The 22946-nt window shown below is 36.7% G+C and overlaps 1 long non-coding RNA gene across 1 annotated transcript; it reads right to left on the reverse strand.

Annotated features, from left to right (window-relative positions):
- Positions 1-2734: 2734 nt before the first annotated feature.
- Positions 2735-22231, reverse strand: LOC128636126 (uncharacterized). Its single transcript, XR_008398666.1, has 4 exons — positions 22109-22231; positions 20470-20528; positions 17579-17633; positions 2735-3143 (listed from the first exon to the last, which is right to left on the reverse strand). It is a non-coding gene; the product is annotated as an uncharacterized LOC128636126 (long non-coding RNA).
- Positions 22232-22946: the final 715 nt, after the last annotated feature.

Consider the following 22946-nt stretch of genomic DNA (forward strand, 5'->3'; position numbering starts at 1 on the left):
ATCACCCTACCTTGAGAAGTCTTCACCCAACTGGGCCGAAGTCCTCAACGAAGCCGGGCGAAGTGGTCCTCCAGATGGGCAGAAGTCTTCATCCAAGCCGGTAAGAAGAAGTCTTCCAGATGGGCAGAAGTCTTCATCCAGACGGCATCTTCTATCTTCATCCATCCGGAGCAGAGCGGGTCCATCTTCAAGACATCCGACGCGGAGCATCCTCTTCATCCGGAGTCTTCTTACTAAATGCTGGTACCTTTAAGTGACGTCATCCAAGATGGCGTCCCTTCTATTCCGATTGGCTGATAGAATTCTATCAGCCAATCGGAAATTAAGGTAGAAAAAATCCTATTGGCTGATCCAATCAGCCAATAGGATTGAGCTCGCATTCTATTGGCTGATTGGAACAGCCAATAGAATGCAAGCTCAATCCTATTGGCTGATTGGATCAGCCAATAGGATTTTTTCTACCTTAATTCCGATTGGCTGATAGAATTCTATCAGCCAATCGGAACTGAAGGGACGCCATCTTGGATGATGTCACTTAAAGGTACTGTCATTTAGTAAGAAGACTCCGGATGAAGAGGATGCTCCGCGTCCGATGTCTTGAAGATGGACCCGCTCCGCTCTGGATGGATGAAGATAGAAGATGCCATCTGGATGAAGACTTCTGCCCGTCTGGAGGACCTCTTCTTCTCGGCTTGGATGAAGACTTCTGCCCGTCTGGAGGACCACTTCACCCGGCTTCGTTGAGGACTTCGGCCCGGTTGGGTGAAGACTTCTCAAGGTAGGGTGATCTTCAAGGGGTTAGTGTTTTATTAAGGGGGGATTGGGTGGGTTTTAGAGTAGGGTTGGTTGTGTGGGTGGTGGGTTTTAATGTTGGGGGTATTGTATTTTTTGTACAGGTTAAAGAGCTGATTACTTTGGGACAATGCCCCACAAAAGGCCCTTTTAAGGGCTATTTGTAATTTAGTATAGGGTAGGACTTTTTATTATTTTGGGGGCTTTTTATTTTATTAGGGGGATTAGATTAGGTGTAATTAGTTTAAAAACTTGTAATTATTTTATTATTTTCTGTAATTTAGTGTTTGTTTTTTTAAATTTGTCTTTATTTTAACTAGTTAGCTATTAAATAGTTAATAACTATTTAATAACTATTGTACCTAGTTAAAATAAATACAAAGTTGCCTGTAAAATGAAAATAAACCCTGAGATAGCTACAATGTAACTATTAGTTATATTGTAGCTATTTTAGGGTTTATTTTATAGGTAAGTATTTATTTTTATTATTAAATAGGAATAAATTAGTTAATTATAGTAATTTTATTTAGATTTATTTAAATTATATTTAAGTTAGGGGGTGTTAGGGTTAGGGTTAGACTTAGGTTTAGGGGTTAATAACTTTAATATAGTGGCGGCGACGTTGGGGGCGGCAGATTAGGGGTTAATAATTGTAGTTAGGTTGCGGCGACATTGGGGCGGCAGATTAGGGGTTAATAAATATAATGTAGGTGTCGGCGATGTTGGGGGCAGCAGATTAAGGGTTCATAAGTATAATGTAGGTAGCGGTGGTGTCCGCAGTAGCAGATTAGGGGTTAATAATATAATGCAGGTGTCAGCGATGTTGGGGGAGGCAGATTAGGGGTTAATAAGTGTAAGATTAGGGGTGTTTAGACTCGGGGTTCATGTTAGGGTGTTAGGTGTAAACATAAATTTTCTTTTCCCATAGGAATCAATGGGGCTGCGTTAGGAGCTGAACGCTGCTTTTTTGCAGGTGTTAGGGTTTTTTTCAGTCGGCTCTCCCTCATTGATTCCTATGGGGAAATCGTGCATGAGCACGTTCAGCCAGCTCACCGCTAACGTAAGCAGCGCTGGTATTACAGTGAGATGTGGAGCAAAATTTTGCTTTCTGCTCACTTTTCTGCGCCGGGTTTGTAAGAACCCGTAATACCAACGTTGTCTGTAGGTGAGCAGTGAGCATAAACTGCACGTTAGCCCCGCACAGCTTTACCGACAAAACTCGTAATCTACCCTTTTTTTTTTTTTGTTCTCAGTATGAAAAAATTCCTGTAATTTAAAACTCTATTATAAAATTCTATTTTTTAAAACACAACAAAGAAAATAAATATTTTGATTGTCCACCTTAAGGGATATTAAACACTGCTCCTTTAATAAAAATAAATATGATAAATCAAAGTAAACATAAAAAGAAACAGACTGTGTAAAAATCAGCAAACAACTTGCTTGTTTTTTGTGTGCAAAATGAGCACTTAGAAATTCTTAGTGTAGCCACTGACTGCAGTTAGATAAGAGAGCTGATATGTTAGCAAGTTAGGTGGCATTCTGCTGTTCTGAGCATGAGCAAATCTGTCTTCATGTTATCTAGTCTATTCACTTTATAGTAAACCAGCTCATGTTAGTCTAGAAGTTTTATGACATCAGGCTAGATAAACCATCCTGCAGAGGCCACAGCCTCCTTGTAGGGTTGTGACAGGAGGTAATGGACACTGCGGTATTGAAGTTTTTTTAAAAAAGAAATACAAATTAAAATGATGACTAATACATATTACAATGATGTTTGTTAAGTATAATCCTGTTTATGTGTTTTTTTTATTACAACAATGAAATTAACTGTTTTATATCCCTTTAACTAGGAATAAAGAAGAAACATATTACACATTAGGATGCCAGGAAAATAAATTGTGGTTTGAAAAATAAGGGTAGCACGTTCAGAAAGTTCTAATTTGTCATTAAAATTATTTATTTATTTTTGTATTTCTGTGTGAGACCATGACTTGAATACATAATCAACAACTGTAACTGTTCTTCAAGCCCCACAAAGAATGTCTAACGCCCATTATCATTAGGGTCGGCTTCCCAAAGTTTTCCATATTTTACACGGACAATTTTTGGCTGCCCACTCCCGGACTTCACAATCATAACGCTGATATCAGAGGGAATTGTCCTCTCCTCCACCACTTTATTGTTGTAGAACACTTTCACGGTCACTGATCCATGGTCTGTTTCCACATTCCTCACTTTTCCCGCTTCCACAAATATCTGTTCTTCACGCCCATTAGGGTGCCTCACATTCACCTTAATCTCTTTTCCAAAACTGTTGGCAATATGAGTATTCTGATTAGCTCCCATACCTAGAAGAACAATTCATTCATAGTAAATGTAATACATAGACCAATCCAAGTTCAAGCTAACTTTATAGATTATTTTCTTTCTCATCATATTTCTGCTCTTCTTTACCGTCTACTCTCTTCAATGTCTTTTTTTAAACCTTATTCTATTTTCCACCTGTTCTACTCCATTTCTCTCCTCTTCATCTTCCTAATTTGTTCTTACTTGTTCCCACAATCAGTTATGTATGCCTTTTTACATCTAATCTTATTTCTTGCATATCTATGTATCTATCAAGCAAGAAAAAGTAACAAATTATTTGTAATATCTGTTTGACTATTCTGCAACTATATTTAACTCTCTTCTGTCTCTATTCATACCTTTCCTCTAAGTCTACTCATGCTCCTTTCCATCTTCCTAGCCCCACCCCTAATCTGCTCAATTCCCCACCTAGCTTTGTGTACACTGTGTAACTCCACCCCTAATGTGACAAGAATCTGCCCCTTATTTGCTGTAACTCTGCTTCTTGATATCCCTGACTAAGGAACCAACCTCCCAATCCCAGATAGTCTTTAGGAAATATTGTGAGAAATGAGTTACAGTTATCTATATCCCCTTTACAGCTGCAGAAACGTACACACTTTACCATCTGTGTTAATAAGCATACATTTGCATAACTATGCAGCATAACTTAGAAAATAAAGCTGTTACGACTGATTTTAAATTATCAACTTTTTAGAGATAGATTCCAGCACACTTACAAGAAGTTTCACCATATCAGGGCTCTTATTTCTATGTTTATTCCTTATAAGCCTGAGCCTTAAAAATACTGGCCATTGTAATAAAATACCAGTTGTTACCATAACACAACAAGTCCTTAACAGAATTCCCAAGCAAAACAATTGAATGGAGTGCTCAGAAAGAAATGAGTTAACACAATGGCCTCTATTTATCAAGCTGTCAACCGCAAATACGCTGGAATTCCGCAGCGTATTTGTGGCGAGCCTGATTTGCCTTAGTTATCAAACCCTACAAACCGGCAAAAGTAGAATCCAGTGACGTAACATACGATCCGCCGGACTCAGTCCGACACAGATCGATGCTTACGTCACTCCAGATGTTCCGATTGCAAGTTCGGCACAATCTGACTACTTTTGGTAGTTATCAAATAACTAGCAGGTACGCTCTGCACTTTTCCGGTCCAGCGTACCTGGTTTTCAATCCACCGCCCTGGAGGCGGTGGATGCCATAGGAATCAATGGGAGTCTGAAAGCAGCGAAAGCTCATGTTCGCTGCTGCCAGATATTCCATTGATTCCTATGGTAATTTCTACACCTAACACCCTAACATGTACCCCCCCTAATCTGCCGCCCCCTACATCGCCGCCACCTACATTATACTTATTAACCCCTAATCTGCCGCCCCGACACCGCCGCCACCTACATTATACTTATTAACCCCTAAACCACCGCTCCCGGAGCCCACCGCCACTCTAATAAACTTATTAACCCCTAAACCACCGCTCACGGACCCGCCGCAACTAAATAAAGTGTTTAACTCCTAAACCGCCACTCCCGGAGCCCACCACCACCTACATTATATTTATTAACCCCTAATCTGCCCCCCTACACTGCCGCCACTATATTAAATTTATTAACCCCAAAGCCTAAGTCTAACCCTAACACCCCCTAACAAATATAATTTAAACACATTTAAATAAATATTCCTATAATTAACTAAATTATTCCTATTTAAACTAAATCCTTACCTATAAAATAATCCCTAAGATAGCTACAATATAACTAATAGTTACATTGTATCTAGTTTACTGTTTATTTTTATTTTACAGGCAAGTTTGTATTTATTTTAACTAGGTAGAATAGTTATTAAATAGTTATAAACTATTTAATAACTACCTAGCTAAAATAAAGACAAATTTTACAACCTGTAAATACAAACCTGTAAAATAAAACCTAACCTAAGTTACAATTACACTACACTATAATTAAATTAAATCCCTAAATTAACTACAATTAAATAAATTAAATTATCTAAAGTACAAAAAACCCCCACTAAATTACAGAAAATAATAAAATAATTACAAGTTTTTTAAACTAATTAAACCTAATCTAATCCCCCTAACAAAATAAAAAAGCCCCCCAAAATAAAAAAGCCCTACCCTATACTAGATTACAAATAGCCCTTAAAAGGGCTTTTTGCGGGGCATTGCCCCAAAGTAATCAGCTCTTTTACCTGTAAAAAAAAAGTACAATACCCCCCAACATTAAAACCCACCACCCACACACCCAACCCTACTCTAAAACCCACCCAATTCCCCCTTAAAAAAACTAACACTAACCCCCTGAAGATCACCCTACCTTGAGAGGTCTTCACCCAACCGGGCCGAAGTCCTCAAAGAAGCCGGGCGAAGTGGTCCTCCAGACGGGCAGAAGTCTTCATTGAAGCCGGGCAGAAGAGGTCCTCCAGACGGGCAGAAATCTTCATCGAAGCCGGACAGAAGAGGTCCTCCAGACGGCTGATTACATCAACTAATAGGATTTTTCCTACCTTAATTCCGATTGGCTGATAGAATTCTATCAGTCAATCGGAATTCAAGGGACGCCATCTTGGATGACGTCATTTAAAGGAACATTCATTCGGGAAGAAGACATCAATGGAAGAGGATGATCCACGCCGGATGGATGAAGATAGAAGATGCCGTCTGAATGAAGACTTCTGCCCGTCTGGAGGACCTCTTCTGCCCGGCTTCGATGAAGACTTTTGTCTGTCTGGAGGACCACTTTGCCTGGCTTCGTTGAGGACTTCGGCCTGGTTGGGTGAAGACTTCTCAAGGTAGGGTGATCATCAGGGGGTTAGTGTTAGTTTTTTTTAAGGGTGGATTGGGTGGGTTTTAGAGTAGGGTTGGGTGTGTGGGTGGTGGGTTTTAGAGTAGGGTTGGGTGTGTGGGTGGTGGGTTTTAATGTTGGGGGGTATTGTACTTTTTTTTTACAGGTAAAAGAGCTGATTACTTTGGGGCAATGCCCCGCAAAAAGCCCTTTTTAAGGGCTATTTGTAATTTAGTATAGGGTAGGGTTTTTTTTATTTTGGGATGCTTTTTTATTTTGTTAGGGGGATTAGATTAGGTGTAATTAGTTTAAAAAACTTGTAATTATTTTATTATTTTCTGTAATTTAGTGTTTGTTTGTTTTTTGTACTTAAGATAATTTTATTTAATTTTATTTAATATTATTTAATTTTATTTAATTTAAGTTAATTTTAGTTAATTGTAGTTAATGTAGGTAATTAATTTAATTATAGTGTAGTGTTAGGTGTAATTGTAACTTAAGTTAGGTTTTATTTTACAGGTACTTTTATATTTATTTTAACTAGGTAGCTATTAAATAGTTAATAACTACTTAATAACTATTGTACCTAGTTAAAATAATACAAACTTGCCTGTAAAATAAAAATAAATCCTAAGCTAGCTACAATGTAACTATTAGTTATATTGTAGCTATTTTAGGGTTTATTTTATAGGTAAGTATTTAGTTTTAAATAGGAATAATTTAGTTAATGATAGTAATTATTATTTAGATTTATTTAATTATAGTGTAAGGTTAGGTGTTATTGTAACTTAGGTTAGGTTTTATTTTACAGGTAAATTTGTTTTCATTTTAGCTAGGTAGTTAGTAAATAGTTAATAACTATTTAATAACTATTCTACCTAGTTAAAATAAATACAAAGTTGCCTGTGAAATAAAAATAAACCCTAAGCTAGCTACAATGTAACTATTAGTTATATTGTAGCTAGCTTAGGGTTTATTTCATAGGTAAGTATTTAGTTTTAAATAGTAATAATTTAGTTAATTATAGGAATATTTATTTAGATTTATTTAAATTATATTTACGTTAGGGGGTGTTAGGGTTAGGGTTAGACTTAGATTTAGAGGTTAATACATTTAATATAGTGGCGGCGGTGTAGGGGGTGGCAGATTAGGGGTTAATAAATATAATGTAGGTGGCGGTGGGCTCCGGGAGCAGCGGTTTAGGCGTTAATAACTTTATTTTGTTGCAGTGGGCTCCGTGAGCGGCGGTTTAGTGGTTAATACATTTATTAGAGTTGTGGTGGGCTCCGGGAGCAGCGGTTTAGGGGTTAATAACTTTATTTAGTTGCGGTGGGGTCTGGGAGTGGCGGTATAGGGGGTTAAACAGTTTAGTATAGTGTGGGTGCTTAGTGACAGGGTACCAATAAAGCTGTGAAAAAGCCAAAGAGCAGCGAGATCAATGACTGTTAGTTAACAACAGTCCGCTGCTCATCGCCCCATACTTGGTGCGCAGCTTTTTGACAGATTTTTTGGTAATTTTGGAGAATGTATTCAGGTCCGTGGAAGCGATGTTAGGTGATCTTAGGCGAGCGTATTGGTGCCAGCGAATGCAGGTAAGTTGACAAGTTGATAAATTGAAGCCTATGAGATTTCACATAAATATAAACACCAATCAAATTAAACTTTTAACGCTAGCAGGTTGGCACGCGTATTAAAAGTTTTAAGTAAATGATTTGCACGCAAATGAAACCCGATGCATGCAAAATTCAGGACTTTGAATATTGCTACTGAGTTAACTTATTCTCCCCATATACTTTATTGGAGAATGCTTTAAAAAAAAAAAAAAAAAAAACACTTATCACTCGCAAACCCGACACGGGTTAGACCAAATGCACTCAACCCAAAGTGAGTTATGAATATTTTACATTCCAATTTTCTTCACATAGAAGAAAATGTTCTTATTTTTATATATATATATATATATATATATATATATATATATATATATATATATATATATATATATATATATGACAGATGTAAATGCACTCTCAGGACTTTTACAAATTTCTTTATTGGAACGTTTTCGGGGTTCACAACCCCTTCATCAGCATAAACACATAGAAAAAACTCAAACAATTTATAGTGTTTCAAATATCACTCACCAAACAAGTGTTACTCCAAAGTGCGCCAAATCACGAGCGTGGAACGCAGCACAGTGCTGATGCCTACCGGAAGTGATATTATCTCGCGGCATTATTATATTAAGCATACAAGCTATATTAAGTGTTTCGTTAACAAATAATAACTCATACACGATTGTGTGTAAAGTGTTATAAATAAACAATTGCTAACACAAACTTAAGTGTAGTGGATAAACTATGTTTCATCGCCGTAATAATATCCCTAACCGGCTGATCGTGTGCCATTGTACATATAGGTCTCCATGGCAACTGTAGTCATGGTTATAATAAACAATGATAAATCGTGTCTCAACACTGTGATTAATTGCATAGTGTAGCACACAAGTGTATGTGAAAATATGTGAAAATAATTCTTAATCACATCTATGCATAAAAAAAGCGATAGTATATATACATACATAAATAGATAGGTACAAACTTAAATTTATATACAAAAAGTGGGGATTCTTGCTGTGATTGTTACCCATTAATAATATTAAACGACTTTATGTATTCAATGGGCACTTATCCTGGCTGTACGCCTACAGTATCCATTCCCAATGATATATTAATATATATTTCAATAGAATATGAAAAATGGGTAATATAATTAGATCAAATTTGGGGCAAAATTATTGCCAATCACCGAGATGGTTTATATATATATCTCAATGCGTCTGTCCTATGTTTACAGCCACACTCATATATAAAGCCCACTTGAAAATGAAAATAGAGATATTCACCTAATTTTACTGTGAAGAACAGTGAAATCTCAAGGACACTTAGAATATCAGGCTTATTTAGAGAGATGTATGTACTGACATCTGTCAATCAAAAATAAGTACTTTTACCCTAAGTTGGAGAGATACTTCAATGTATCTCTAAAAGCTGCCATATTATATCTTATGGGACAATTCGTAGTAATGTGTTAATAGTAGAGATAAATATTGTATGCATCTGGTATAGATTCATCATTATCACACATACACACAGAAATAGGCTGGACCAACTTGAAAAGGACCAAGTATGATCAAATAAAGTTTGTCCATCTTATTACTCCCTCACATTCAGAGGTATATCAATGAATTCCCAATCAAAGGTCTAAGGTGCATAAGTAGGTAACTATACCTCAGGGGTCAGGCTTCCGCAACCTAGATGGGAGCTATCACTTCCACCAAGTTGTGTCGTAAGCGACCAGCCACCCCTACTCATAAGAGCAATGGGGCTGGAAGCTACACGTAGCCACAATAACCCTGGGTTGTACCCCAAGTATGTAGCACTACCCTGTGGGATCAAATAAGATTTTTAAAATCTGGGGTGGTGTTTAATCCACCTGGATGTATGGTTCCAAGTTTGAAGATTCACTGAGCTTCACGTTTGAGCAGTGTCTTGCTCCTATCCCCTCCTTGGTCCAATGGGGGTATGTGGTCAATAAGGATGTAACGTATAGAAGAAACAGCGTGGCCTTGCTTGGCACAGTGGCGTGCCACAGGTTGTTCGGAATCCCCGTGTTTCAGTGCGGATCTTATTGCATGCCTGTGATTTGCCATTCATTCACGTAATGTGCCTGTGGTTTTACCCACATAGAAGCACGAGCATGGGCAAAAAAGGAGGTACACTACGTGTGTAGTAGTACACGTAATGGAATATTTAATCACATATCTCCTGTTTGTATGTGGGTGATGAAAAGTTTTAGTACTAACCAGGCCATTACATGTTGTGCAGCCCAAGCACCTATAGGACCCTTTAATATTTGTTGTAGCCCCTGTGGTGTAACTTGATTTCGGGTCTGTTTGCATTAAAAGGTCCTTTAGATTAGTGCCCCTCCTGAAACCCACCATGGGTTGTAACTGTTGGGTAAATGGTAATTTCGGATCGGAAGACATTATGGGCCAGTGCTGATGTAAAATGCGTCCAGTGTTCTTGGTGGCTGGAGTGAATGTTGTAGACATGATTAACTTGTTGCTCGTATCTCTCTTTGGTGTAGGCTTAATAAGTTCACTTTGAGTAAGTGTAGATACTGTGGTCATGGTGTCTTGAATAATTGATGATTTATACCCCCTATCACGGAATCTCTCTCCCACTCCTGTCAGTTGGGAGACCCCAGTACTAACATCTGAATTGTTTCTCATTGTTCTGATAAACTGAGACTTGATTATGCCCTTTAGGGAAATAAGTGTCCTTGAGATTTCACTGTTCTTCACAGTAAAATTAGGTGAATATCTCTATTTTCATTTTCAAGTGGGCTTTATATATGAGTGTGGCTGTAAACATAGGACAGACGCATTGAGATATATATATAAACCATCTCGGTGATTGGCAATAATTTTGCCCCCAATTTGATCTAATTATATTACCCATTTTTCATATTCTATTGAAATATATATTAATATATCATTGGGAATGGATACTGTAGGCGTACAGCCAGGATAAGTGCCCATTGAATACATAAAGTCGTTTAATATTATTAATGGGTAACAATCACAGCAAGAATCCCCACTTTTTGTATATAAATTTAAGTTTGTACCTATCTATTTATGTATGTATATATGCTATCGCTTTTTTTATGCATAGATGTGATTAAGAATTATTTTCACATATTTTCACATACACTTGTGTGCTACACTATGCAATTAATCACAGTGTTGAGACACGATTTATCATTGTTTATTATAACCATGACTACAGTTGCCATGGAGACCTATATATACAATGGCATACGATAAGCCGGTTAGGGATATTATTACGGCGATCCAACATAGTTTATCCACTACACTTAAGTTTGTGTTAGCAATTGTTTATTTATAACACCTTACACACAATCGTGTATGAGTTATTATTTGTTAACGAAACACTTAATATAGCTTGTATGCTTAATATAATAATGCCGCGAAACCGGAAGTGAGATAATATCACTTCCGGTAGGCATCAGCACTGTGGAACGCAAGATGCGTTCCACGCTCGTGATTTGGCGCACTTTGGAGTAACACTTGTTTGGTGAGTGATATTTGAAACACTATAAATTGTTTGAGTTTTGTCTATGTGTTTATGCTGATGAAGGGGTTGTGAACCCCGAAAACGTTCCAATAAAGAAATTTGTAAAAAGTCCTGAGAGTGCATTTACATCTGTCATATATACTATCTATATTTGCACCCAGGCCATTGTCTCTTGGTGGGCTGAACTGGAAATTGTTTGGATATATATATATATATATATATATATATATATATATATATATATATATATATATATATATATAGGAGTCAAAGGGTAAACAGCGCTTATGGAGATTCTTAAAAACTGAATAATATTAAAATCTCGGCAGTGTTGGTGGGTAAAGAAAACAAAAAAAAAAAAAAAAAAAAAGGGAAGAGAAGTATATGAATATACGTATATATATTAGAGTCTTTGATAGGATATTGGAATCCTAGTGTAATGAAGGCGTAATAGATACCCTTACCAAAAGTTACCTCAATCCTATGAGGTAAGTTTGCCGCATTGGAGGATGTATCTAGTGGTTGAATGAATCCTGGATGTTCTGGTCTGTATAAAATCGCTGCCTCTTGGAGTAGAATGGGATGTGGGTCCCCTTTGTGCTGGTTTCTTTAGGAAACTTTCTGTATTTATTGCCTCTTGGAGCTTGGTTTTCTTGTCTTGGTATGAACTTTCTTGTCCAGATATATACCAGGATGTTAGAGCAGGTGACGTGGTTACAGGGTACTTATTTCTTTTTTCTTTTCTTATTTTTTCTTCATTTTCCTTAGAGTTGTGTCAGCAGATACAAAAAAATTTCCCTTTTCCGACTCCGAGTCGTTTAAAGGGAAATTTTTTTGTATCTGCTGACACAACTCTAAGGAAAATGAAGAAAAAATAAGAAAAGAAAAAAGAAATAAGTACCCTGTAACCACGTCACCTGCTCTGACATCCTGGTATATATCTGGACAAGAAAGTTCATACCAAGACAAGAAAACCAAGCTCCAAGAGGCAATAAATACAGGAAGTTTCCTAAAGAAACCAGCACAAAGGGGACCCACATCCCATTCTTCTCCAAGAGGCAGCGATTTTATACAGACCAGAACATCCAGGATTCATTCAACCACTAGATACATCCTCCAATGCGGCAAACTTACCTCATAGGATTGAGGTAACTTTTGGTAAGGGTATCTATTACGCCTTCATTACACTAGGATTCCAATATCCTATCAAAGACTCTAATATATATACGTATATTCATATACTTCTCTTCCCTTTTTTTTTTTTTTTTTTTTTTTGTTTTCTTTACCCACCAACACTGCCGAGATTTTAATATTATTCAGTTTTTAAGAATCTCCATAAGCGCTGTTTACCCTTTGACTCCTATTTTTCCTATATTGTATAGACTTAGTCTATCATACAATATTTGTACCTTCATAGCTGCTCTATGAGATTTTCATACCTCTGACTAGCGCATTTACTTGAGTAACGCCTGTTTCCACTCACTGACACTGAATGGTAACATTCTACTTAATTCTATATATATATATATATATATATATATATATATATATATATTTAGAAAAATTGTAAAATATATAACTATATGAATATATTCATTGAAATGTAAAATATTTACAGTAAATACACAATAAAAAGCATTTTTAAATATTAAAAATTGATTACAAATTATTTTTCATGTTTAAAGATATTTAAGTGTAAAGGGCACCAAAAAATATATTGCAAATTTCTATACCTAAGAAAGCTGCAGAGGGCGCAAATATAATTGATTTGTGTTTGCAAAAGGTATACAAAAAAGTTGCTAAATAAATTGAAAATGATATGCGTGAAACTTTGTACAGATGAAACTTAAGTTTCAATTGTGTGTTCTCCTTTAAATAGAATCTAAATAATTACAATGTGCTGTGTGCTGCACTTTGGTGAAATATGTACAAAAAATGCTGGATAAATAAAAAGTGATATGCGTGAAACTTTTTGCAAATGAAATTTTATTCCACCTACCCACTTTTCCAACTGTCTGGAGGAACAATCCAGGGAGAGCAAACTCAGACAGCTGGTGTCTGTAACATCCAGCCTGCCTTATTTGCACCAATCAACCGTGCAAATTGAAATGTCAATATACATTTCACTACTTTCCTGGAATTACTCTGTTGTTAGTTTTACCTGGACTAGGAGAAACGTTGTGTCCTTTATGTTTTAAAAGGCTACCATTATATCCTGAACCTATTCCATCGCCATCTGAAGGAGAATTTTGCCCCTATCAGTCAGCTGGAGACTGCAAAACCCAGCCTGCACATATTGCACTTCATTTAGTGCATACAGCCTTGTGAGTAACCACTTGTCAGAAACCTTGATTTAATCAGAAATGTACCGGAAACAGCATTTAAAGGGACACTGAACCCAAACATTTTCTTTCGGGATTCAGATAGAGCAGCAATTTTACGCAACTTTCTAATTTACTCCTATTATCAATTTTTCTTCGTTCTCTTGTTATCTTTATATGAGAAAGAAGGCATCTAAGCTTTTTTTTCTTGGTTCAGTACTCTGGACAGCAGTTTTTGATTGGTGGATGAATTTATCCACCAATCAGCAAGGACAACCTAGGTTGTTCACCAAAAATGGGCCGGCATCTAAACTTACATTCTTGCATTTCAAATAAAGATACCAAGAGAATAAAGAACATTTGATAATAGGAGTAAATTAGAAAGTTGCTTAAAATTTCATGCTCTATCTGAATCACAAAAGAAAAAATTTGGGTTCAGTGTCCCTTTAATAAGCAGCGGTCTTAAGACCGCTGCTCCTAAACTTGTCCGCCGCCTCTGAGGCTGCAGACATCAATCCACCCGATCTCATACAATCGGGCTGATTGACACCCCCTGCTAGCGTTCGATTGGCCACAAATCTGCAGGAGGGCGGCATTGCACAAGCAGTTCACCAGAACTGCTTGTGCATACGCTGTCGGCATTCAGAGATGTCTGTCGCACATGATCTGTTGAGCGGATCATGTCGTACAGACATTTAATAAATCAGCCCCAAGGTCTTCACTCACATAAGTTAGATTGCTCTCGTGTGAACACGTTTACTTGTAACTTGTAATATGGGCGCCAGTTGACGCGGGTGCGATTTTGCTTATCGCCACCCACACTAACAACAGTGTGCCACCTGTAATCTAGCTCTATATCAGGTATTATATAGAAAACCTTGAAATGGGCTGCACTGACAGATTGGACTGGGTGCACATCACACATCCTAGGCAGCACTTAGCAAAATAAACTGGATGCGACTCCCAGTAATCTCAGAATTAAATGACCGCACTTCCAATGACAAAGGCAGCTTACCCAAGTGCATCCATTAGGAATAAACCAGTGAAGGGACTGGCAGAGAGGTGCAGCAGGTGAGGAGGGATGTGTAAGGAAGATTAGCCTGGCAGAGGAATTTATTATGGAGATAGTTGGCAGCTAGGGAGGCTGGAGAGGATCGAGCTGCAATAGTCAAGGCGGGAAATGAGGAGAAAGTGGATTAAAGTCTTAGTTGTGTCTTGTGTGAAGAAGTGGCACATTTTGGAGATGTTTTTAAGGTGGAGGCATCAGGAATTGTCCAAAGACTGGATGTGGGGAGTGAAAGAGATCTGAGTCAAGTGTGACCCCAAGACATCGAGCATGCAGGGTTGGGGGTGATGATGTTATTATCAACAGTTAGAGAAATTTGGGGAGTAGGGATTTTAAAAGAAGGGGGGAAATAAGGAGCTCAGTTTTGGAGAGATTTAGCTTAAAGGGCCATCATATATTCATTTTTTCTTTGCATAAATGTTTTGTAGATGATCTATTTATATATCCCATAAAGTTTTTTTTATATATAAATACGTATAGTTTTGCTTATTTTTAAATAACATTGCTCTGATTTTAAGACTCCTAACCAAGCCCCAAAGTTTTATTTGAATACATTCAGCTACCTTCTCCAGCTTGCTCCTGTTTGTGTAAAGGGTCTTTTCATGTGCAAAAGAAGGCGGAGGGGGGGAGTGTCTTATTTGCCACTTGCAGTGGGCTTTCCAACTACTTTTTCAACAGAGCTAAACTGAGAGCTTCTAAGTACGTTTTTAAACAGTTTTATACTGGATTTTTATATCAGTATCTGTGCATCTTATTCTTTATAGTAGTGTCTATTACATGCAGTTATATGAAAATGAGTGTATACTGTCCCTTTAAGGTAGTGAGAGGACATCCAGAATGAAATATTAGAAAGACAGTTAGTGATACTAGTTAGTAAGGGAGGGTATATGTCTGGTGCAGAGATTTAGATTTGGGTATCATCAGCATATAAATGGTATTGAAACCTGTGGGACTGTATTAAGAAACCTAAGGATGATGTATAAATTGAGAAGAGAAGGGGACCAAGGAAAGAGTGAGCCTTGTGGTACTCCAATAGTAAAGTTGTAAAAGGACAGAGGATGTGACAGAGAAGGTAACATTAAAGGTCCAGTTAGAAAGATAAGAAGAGAGCCACGAGAGAGAGCTGTGTCATGTGGGTTTCAAAGGAAGAAAATTGGAGGAAAGAGAAGGGTTGTATTTGTTGAAAGGTGCAATGAGAGGAAAGTAAAATACCTACACCACCACCTTGCATGCTTCCAGGCCTTGGGGGTGTGGCTGAAGTGAGTAAGAGGGAGAGTGACATAAGATGATATGCAGATTTGCAGTATTGAGAGCATCTTTAGAATGTGGAGCAGGGGAGAGAGAAAGAGTTTAGGAATATATGAAGTTCATGAGAGTAGAAGTGAGGTAAAGATAAAAGAGATGGGCTGATAAATGTAGTTGGTGGTGAGGGAAAAGGAGTAAATGAAAGGTATAGTTTGTTAAACAGACAAGAAGTAGCAAAAAGGAACATAATGATATGGAACATTTTGCAAAATGGGAAACAGTAAGATACATAAAACACAATATTACAAGAGTACTTGCCTAGAGTCTTGTCCCTCGTCCAATCCTTGTTGAATTCTTGTATCATTCTTATCTTAATTGACTCACTTACAAATTATTCACTTCAGAAATGTGAACATATGCTATTGTGACAATGCACACTACCCAAGCAATGCATACCCCAAGCTAGTGTTAAATATATAGGCAGGGCAGCCAGCTGGGTCCACTAAATAAGTCAAAGACAATTTAAAAGGCCAATTGGAAAGTTACATTTTGGTCAGGTCAGGGTGAGATAAGGTAAAATAAGCCGACAGTAAAATTTGGAGGAGGTTTAAGCTATGCCATAAAACAGCTATAAATTTAAGAATAATAGCAAGTATTGATAAGGATTGAACATCATATGGCAAGACATTAGAAATAAAACATTATTATTATTATTAGCTATTCATAAAGCACCAGCAGATTACGCAGCACTATACAAAGAATAAAACATTACAGGGATGCATTACATACACTAACAAGTACAGTGAGGATACATTACATTTGTAGGCGAAATAATTGAGTTATAAAAAAAAAGGAGAGGAATGCCCTTCCCTTGAGCACAACAGTAGTAGTTCACTTTAATACAATGTGGCCTACAGGTAGAAAGGCTCTTAAGCTTACAATCGAAAGGAGAGGGAATGGACACAGAGAGGGATATTTATCAAAGGTCTGGCGGACCTGATCCGACAGTACGGATCAGGTCGGCCAGACCTTGCTGAATGCGGAGAGCAATACGCTCTCCGTATTCAGCATTGCACCAGCAGCTCTTGTGAGCTGCTGGTGCAACGCCGCCCCCTGCAGATTTGCGACAGGGGGTTGTCAATCAACCTGATCGTACTCGATCGGGTTGATTTTCGGCAATGTCTGTCCGCCTGCTCAGAGCAGGCGGACAGGTTATGGAGCAGCGGTCTTTAGACCGTTGCTTCATAGCTGCTGTTTCTGGCGAGTCTGTAGGCCCTCAAGCTCCATCTGGAGCTTGATAAATGGGCCCCAGAAGGTAAGGGAGAAGGGAAATAGGTCTGATATAAGGCAGGGTGAACTGAGAGTGAGTGATGACATATGGAAACAATAATAAAAAAGTGGGTGGTGATTGAGCAAATGAGGATTGGAAAACAGAATATGGTAAAGTGTCAGTACAGATGATGTGAATATGAAGTAGAGTATCTATCCTGGATCATTAGTGACAGCTGCAACTTATTGCTGTTAGGAGGTGTTTATATATTAAGGTAAACACCAGGTTGGGGGGGGTGGGATGAATGGAGGGCTAGTGCTTGCAGATCTGGGAGACTGGTGTTAGATTTGAGGCTGTGAAAAAGAGATTGGTAAGGTGAACATTCCTGGTTAAAAAGTATAGGGGGAAGAGTAGTTTGAAACAGAGAAGAGGGGGAGAAAAAAGATTGGGATATTACAATGAGAGTTAAAAACAATTCCATAATGGCCCAACAGATATAAGAAATAATTGCACTCATTATCTTGATTGGATATATCATTCAGATGAATTACCTTTTAAACTGGTTTGCAGATCTGGGAGACTGGTGTTAGATTTGAGGCTTTTAAACTGTAGGAGACATTTGAAATAACATTACAATATATACAGGACTCAATTAACAGCCTATAATAATATGCTATATTCACATACATATCAAAAGAGAGAGTTACATAGGAGAGTAGAAACACCAGAAAGCAGTGAATAGTGTTGCAGATGAACAGGGACTCTATTCACATACCATAGGAGAGTTACATAGGAGAGAGTGAATAGTGAATGTTCTTCACATAATAGAAAATGTCCTATGTATTTTTTAATTATGTATTCCTATATATATATATATATATATATATATATATATATATATATATATATATATATATATATATATATATATATATATATATATATATATATATATATATATATAAATATATATCTGTATATACCTATACTTGTATATAACAGAATTGCCTGGTATTTCAGCGCTAGATCAGACTGATATGCTACAGGATATTTTTTCTCTGTGAAAAGGCATAGGGGTCCATTTATTAATGTGCGGACGGACATGATCCAATGTAGCGTATCATGTCCGTAGCATACGCTGTCGGCATTTATCATTGCACCAGCAGTTCTGGTAAACTGCTGGCGCAATACCACCCCCTGCAGATTTGCGGACAATCGGCCGCTAGCAGGGGATGTCAATCATCCTGATCATATTCGATCAGACGGATTGCTGTCCGCCACCTCAGAGGTGGCAGACGAGTTAAGGAGCAGCGATCTTAGGATCGCTGCTTGTTAACTTCCGCTTCAGCCGGAACTGAAGCGGAGTGCTTCATAAATAGACCCCATAGTGTGCTAAAAGAGTATGCACCCTGAGTGGTAATGGAAATTAACAATCATGGAAGTTGTTCTAGCTTTTGTTCTGTTTCAGCTGAGTGCGTCTCTCTCTCTTTTTATACACACACACACACACACACACACACATACATACATACATATATATACCAATACCTGTATATATTGATATATATATATATAGGTAGAAATATATATTTTACAAAATAATCATCAGCTATATATATATAGAAATATATATTTAACAATAAATAGAACATTTTTTTAAAGTTTACTTTCTCACTGCACATAACAGGGTTTGTCTTTGCCACATAACCTCTTTTTTTGTGTTTATACACAGGAAAGTACTGTAATATAATATCATGAAAATGAGAGTATAAAATAACAAACTTTTAAGAACTCAGTTGTACAATGGCTTTACTTGATATTGCTGCTGTGATTTCTGTTTTCTCCCTTTTGCAGCAGATCACATTTGCTGTGTAATATATCACATATATGCCTAATAAAACATCTACATATGTAAATTTCAGGACTGCCCACTACTGATGGACTAGAGAGATAAGGAGAGGCTTAAAAGGACAGTCTAATCAAAATTAACCTGTCCTGATTCAGATAGGGCAACCAATTTTAAACAACTTTCCAGTTTACTTTTATCATCAAATTTACTTTGCTCTCTTGGTATTCTTTGTGTAAAGCTAAACCTAAGTAGACCCATATGCTAATTTTAAGCAATTGAACTGCCTCTTATCTCAGTGCATTTTTACAGTTTGACACTAAGTTCATGTGTGCCATATAGATAACATTGTGTTCACTCCTGTAGAGTTATTTAAGAATCAGCACTGATTGGCTGAAATGCAAGTCTGTGGGGGGGGGAGATGCAAGTCTGTGTGGGGGGGGGGGGGGGGGGGGCGGGGAAACTGAGATAAGAGGGAAGTCTGCAGAGGCTTAGAAACCAGGTAATCACAGAGGTAAAAAGTATATTAATATAACTGTGTTGGTTATGCAAAACTGGGGAATAGGTAATAAAGGGATTATCTATCTTTTTAAACACTAAACATTCTGGAGTAGACTGTCCCCTTAAAGGGACACTAAACTCAAAATCTTTCTTTCATGATTCAGATAGAACATACAAATTTAAACAACATTACAATTTACTTCTATTATTTATTTTGCTTCATTTTTTAGATATCCTTATTTGAAGAAAAAGCAATGCACATGGGTGAGCCAATCACATGAGGCTTCTATGTGCTGCAACCAATCAGCAGCTACTGAGCATATCTAGATATGCTTTTCAGCCAAGAATATCAAGAGAATAAAACAAATTAGATAATAGAAGTAAATTAGAAAGATGTTTAAAAATGCATTATCTTTCTAAATTGAGAAAGAAAAAATGTGGGTATCATGGCCCTTTAAGCCGTCATAATGCCTCTAGATTGCTGTGTACTCAGACGGTGACAGCTGCACAGAAAAACCCAACTCCCAGCCCATACAGCTCCACACACATCACTGGCCCTCAGTGCCAACATGTGGGATTTAGGGCAGCAGCAGCCACCTGCTTGGGCAGCATCACTTCCTACTTGAGGACCAGGAAGGGAATTGTCATAGCAGTGGAGATAGGTGTCATCTGGGCATCACCTGCTGCCCTACCCACTCTGCCCACTTCTAGTTTGCTCTGTCCTATCATTGAGTGCTGCTCTGCTGTTGCCTAACTACTCTTGGAGAGTGGGGAGGGAAGGAGCCAAACCTGTTTTATTATGTAATGCTGGCAAATTGACAGAGAATTTATGGTTGAAGCTTTAAAGGGCCAGTAAAGTCCAAATTAAACTTTCATGAATCAGATAAAGAATGTAATTAAACAGCTTTCTAATTTACTTATATCATCGCATTTCTTTTGGTTTGTTCTCTCTCTTTCTGTCTCCCTCGCCCCTTGTGTATATGAGGAAATAACTTCTGTAAGAAACTCTCTATGCGCTATACGAGCAGCAAAGATTAATGGTGGCAAACTTCCCCTCAGCTCCTTAGGCAGGCAAAATCTGCCACTTACACCTACTTGTCTAGCAGAAGGGAACACACTGCAACACAGATCTTGGACTCTGAAGTCAATGGTTTCTGTGAAAAAAAGAAGTCAAAATAGTTAAAGGGAAATTAAACACTTCAGAATGAGCAGAACATTTTCCGAATTACTTCTGTCATCTATTTTGCTTCATTCTCATGATGTCCTTTGTTGAAAAGCATACCTAGGTAGGCAAACAGCAATGCACTACTGGGAGTTAGCTGCTGATTGGTGGCTGCACATATATATATCTTCTCATTGGCTCATCCATTGTGTTCCCATAGCTACCAGTAGTGCATTGCTGCCTACTCTTAATCTAGGATAACAAAGAGAATGAAGGAAATTTGATAATATAAGTAAATTAGAAAGGTGAATTAAATTTGCATGAATCAGAATAATGAAATAAAAATATGGGGTTTTGTGTCCCAGAAGACTTGTGGTTAATATTAGTTCAGTTATTAGAATATCTAAGTGGTGTATTCTAATAAATACTAGGCATAATCTCTGAATATTAATAAATAATAATAAAATTATTGTCAGCAATACCTTCAAATAATATAGTAGGATCTCTACAGTAAACTGCTATATAATCTCTGCAGTGTACTCCAAGACAGCAATATTAGGGATGTTCAGTAATTAATGACAAAAAAATTATTAAATATTTTTTATTTAATCCCAATTTTTTTTTAAAAAATCCTAAATTCTAATTGGTAAAGAATTTAGACATGGTGACTATATTTATGCAGTAAACAAGGTATCAATTATGACTATATATATATATATGACTGATTATTACAATATTAAAATATAAAGCAAGCTATAGAAATATTTAGATTAGTATTCAATTGAATCGTCTGTCACCCTGGATATGGACACAATACTATTTAGAAGTTAACCTTAACTTAAAAATAAATTAAATATCAAGTATCACAATTTTAATTTACTGGAACAATTTATAACTAGCCAGTAATATCAACCAAATACAAAATATGGATTACTTACTTAAAGGGACACTAAACCCACATTTTTTCTTTCATGATTCAGATAGAGAATACAATTTTAAACAACTTTCCAATTTACTTCTATTATCTAATTTGCTTCACTTTTTAGATATCATTTGTTGAACAAAGAGCAATGCACATGGGAGAGCCAATCACACGAGGCATCTATGTGCAGCAACCAATCAGCAGCTACTGAGCCTCTCTAGATATGCTTTTCAGCTAAGAATATCAAGAGAATGAAGCAAATTAGATAATAGAAGTAAATTAGAATGTTGTTTAAAACGGCATGCTCTTTCTAAATCATGAAAGAAAAAATTTGAGTTTCCTGTCCCTTTAACAACGCTTGGTTAGCAAATATAGGCCAGATATTACTATGAAAGTCTTAACTACCATTCATCAAATTAATAGAATTTTCAAGAAGTATGATTTAATTATCTAACCCAAAAATAGTCATATAACTTCAATTGATGAAGCAAAGATTTATACACTATTAGAAAATCAATATATTAATCAGTACAACAATAATAAGTATAATCTAGCCAACTTTGAATACAATTTCTAAAATATATTGCATTAACTCAAAATCTGCTCTAAAGAAAAAGTCTATTAAACATTTCATTCCTATTATACATTACCAGTTAGCAAGGTTTAAGATTTCAGCACCCAGAGTATTTTCCCTTTCATACAGGAGGATAATACCACTATATGGAAGAAAAGTAGCCCCAAGATTCTCTTTCCAAAAAGAACGTTCCAGCAAGGTTGTTTCAAAACTACTGTGTCCACCAGAGACTGCACAAAAGATACCCTTATCTTCCAATGCATAGAGCTTATATCTCTGACACAGCTCCTCCCGCCATTCTTAATCACCCAATAAAATAACTTTCAGGGTGTGAACGGCAGCTCTCATAGGCTACTTCCTTTTTCCACCTGGTAACTTAATTCACTCAAAGTTAAATACCTCTGACTGCATTACTCAGGTTTGGCCACTGGGGGGTGCAGGACCTTGCATTAGGAGTTTTATTTTTCTATAAAATAAACTCTATTTATCATATTAAGAAGTATATATTTTCTTTAGATATTTTCATAAAGTGTTCATTTCAATACACTTATGATCTCATAGTTTTAATTAAATATTGGGTCAATAGTTACATGGCCTATTTAATTGAGCTGAAAAAAAAAAAAAAAATATATATATATATATATATATATATCCCAATGTTAGACATGTGCATAATTGTATATCTGATAATATATATATATATATAATACAAATATATATTTAATGTATGTTTCCATAGAATTCCTTATTTAGCTCATATCTATATAGGGATGAATTTGAGAGCTATATGTATACTTGGTGATTAAGGAATTATAATTAATATTTTAGCAGTATATTATATTAATAAGTTGTTCAGGGGACTTTTATAGTATGATTTCATTTAATATTCTGATAGCATATTTTGTTATACTTTT

The sequence above is a fragment of the Bombina bombina genome, chromosome 7 (genome assembly GCF_027579735.1).
Source record: "Bombina bombina isolate aBomBom1 chromosome 7, aBomBom1.pri, whole genome shotgun sequence".
Taxonomy (NCBI): domain Eukaryota; kingdom Metazoa; phylum Chordata; class Amphibia; order Anura; family Bombinatoridae; genus Bombina; species Bombina bombina.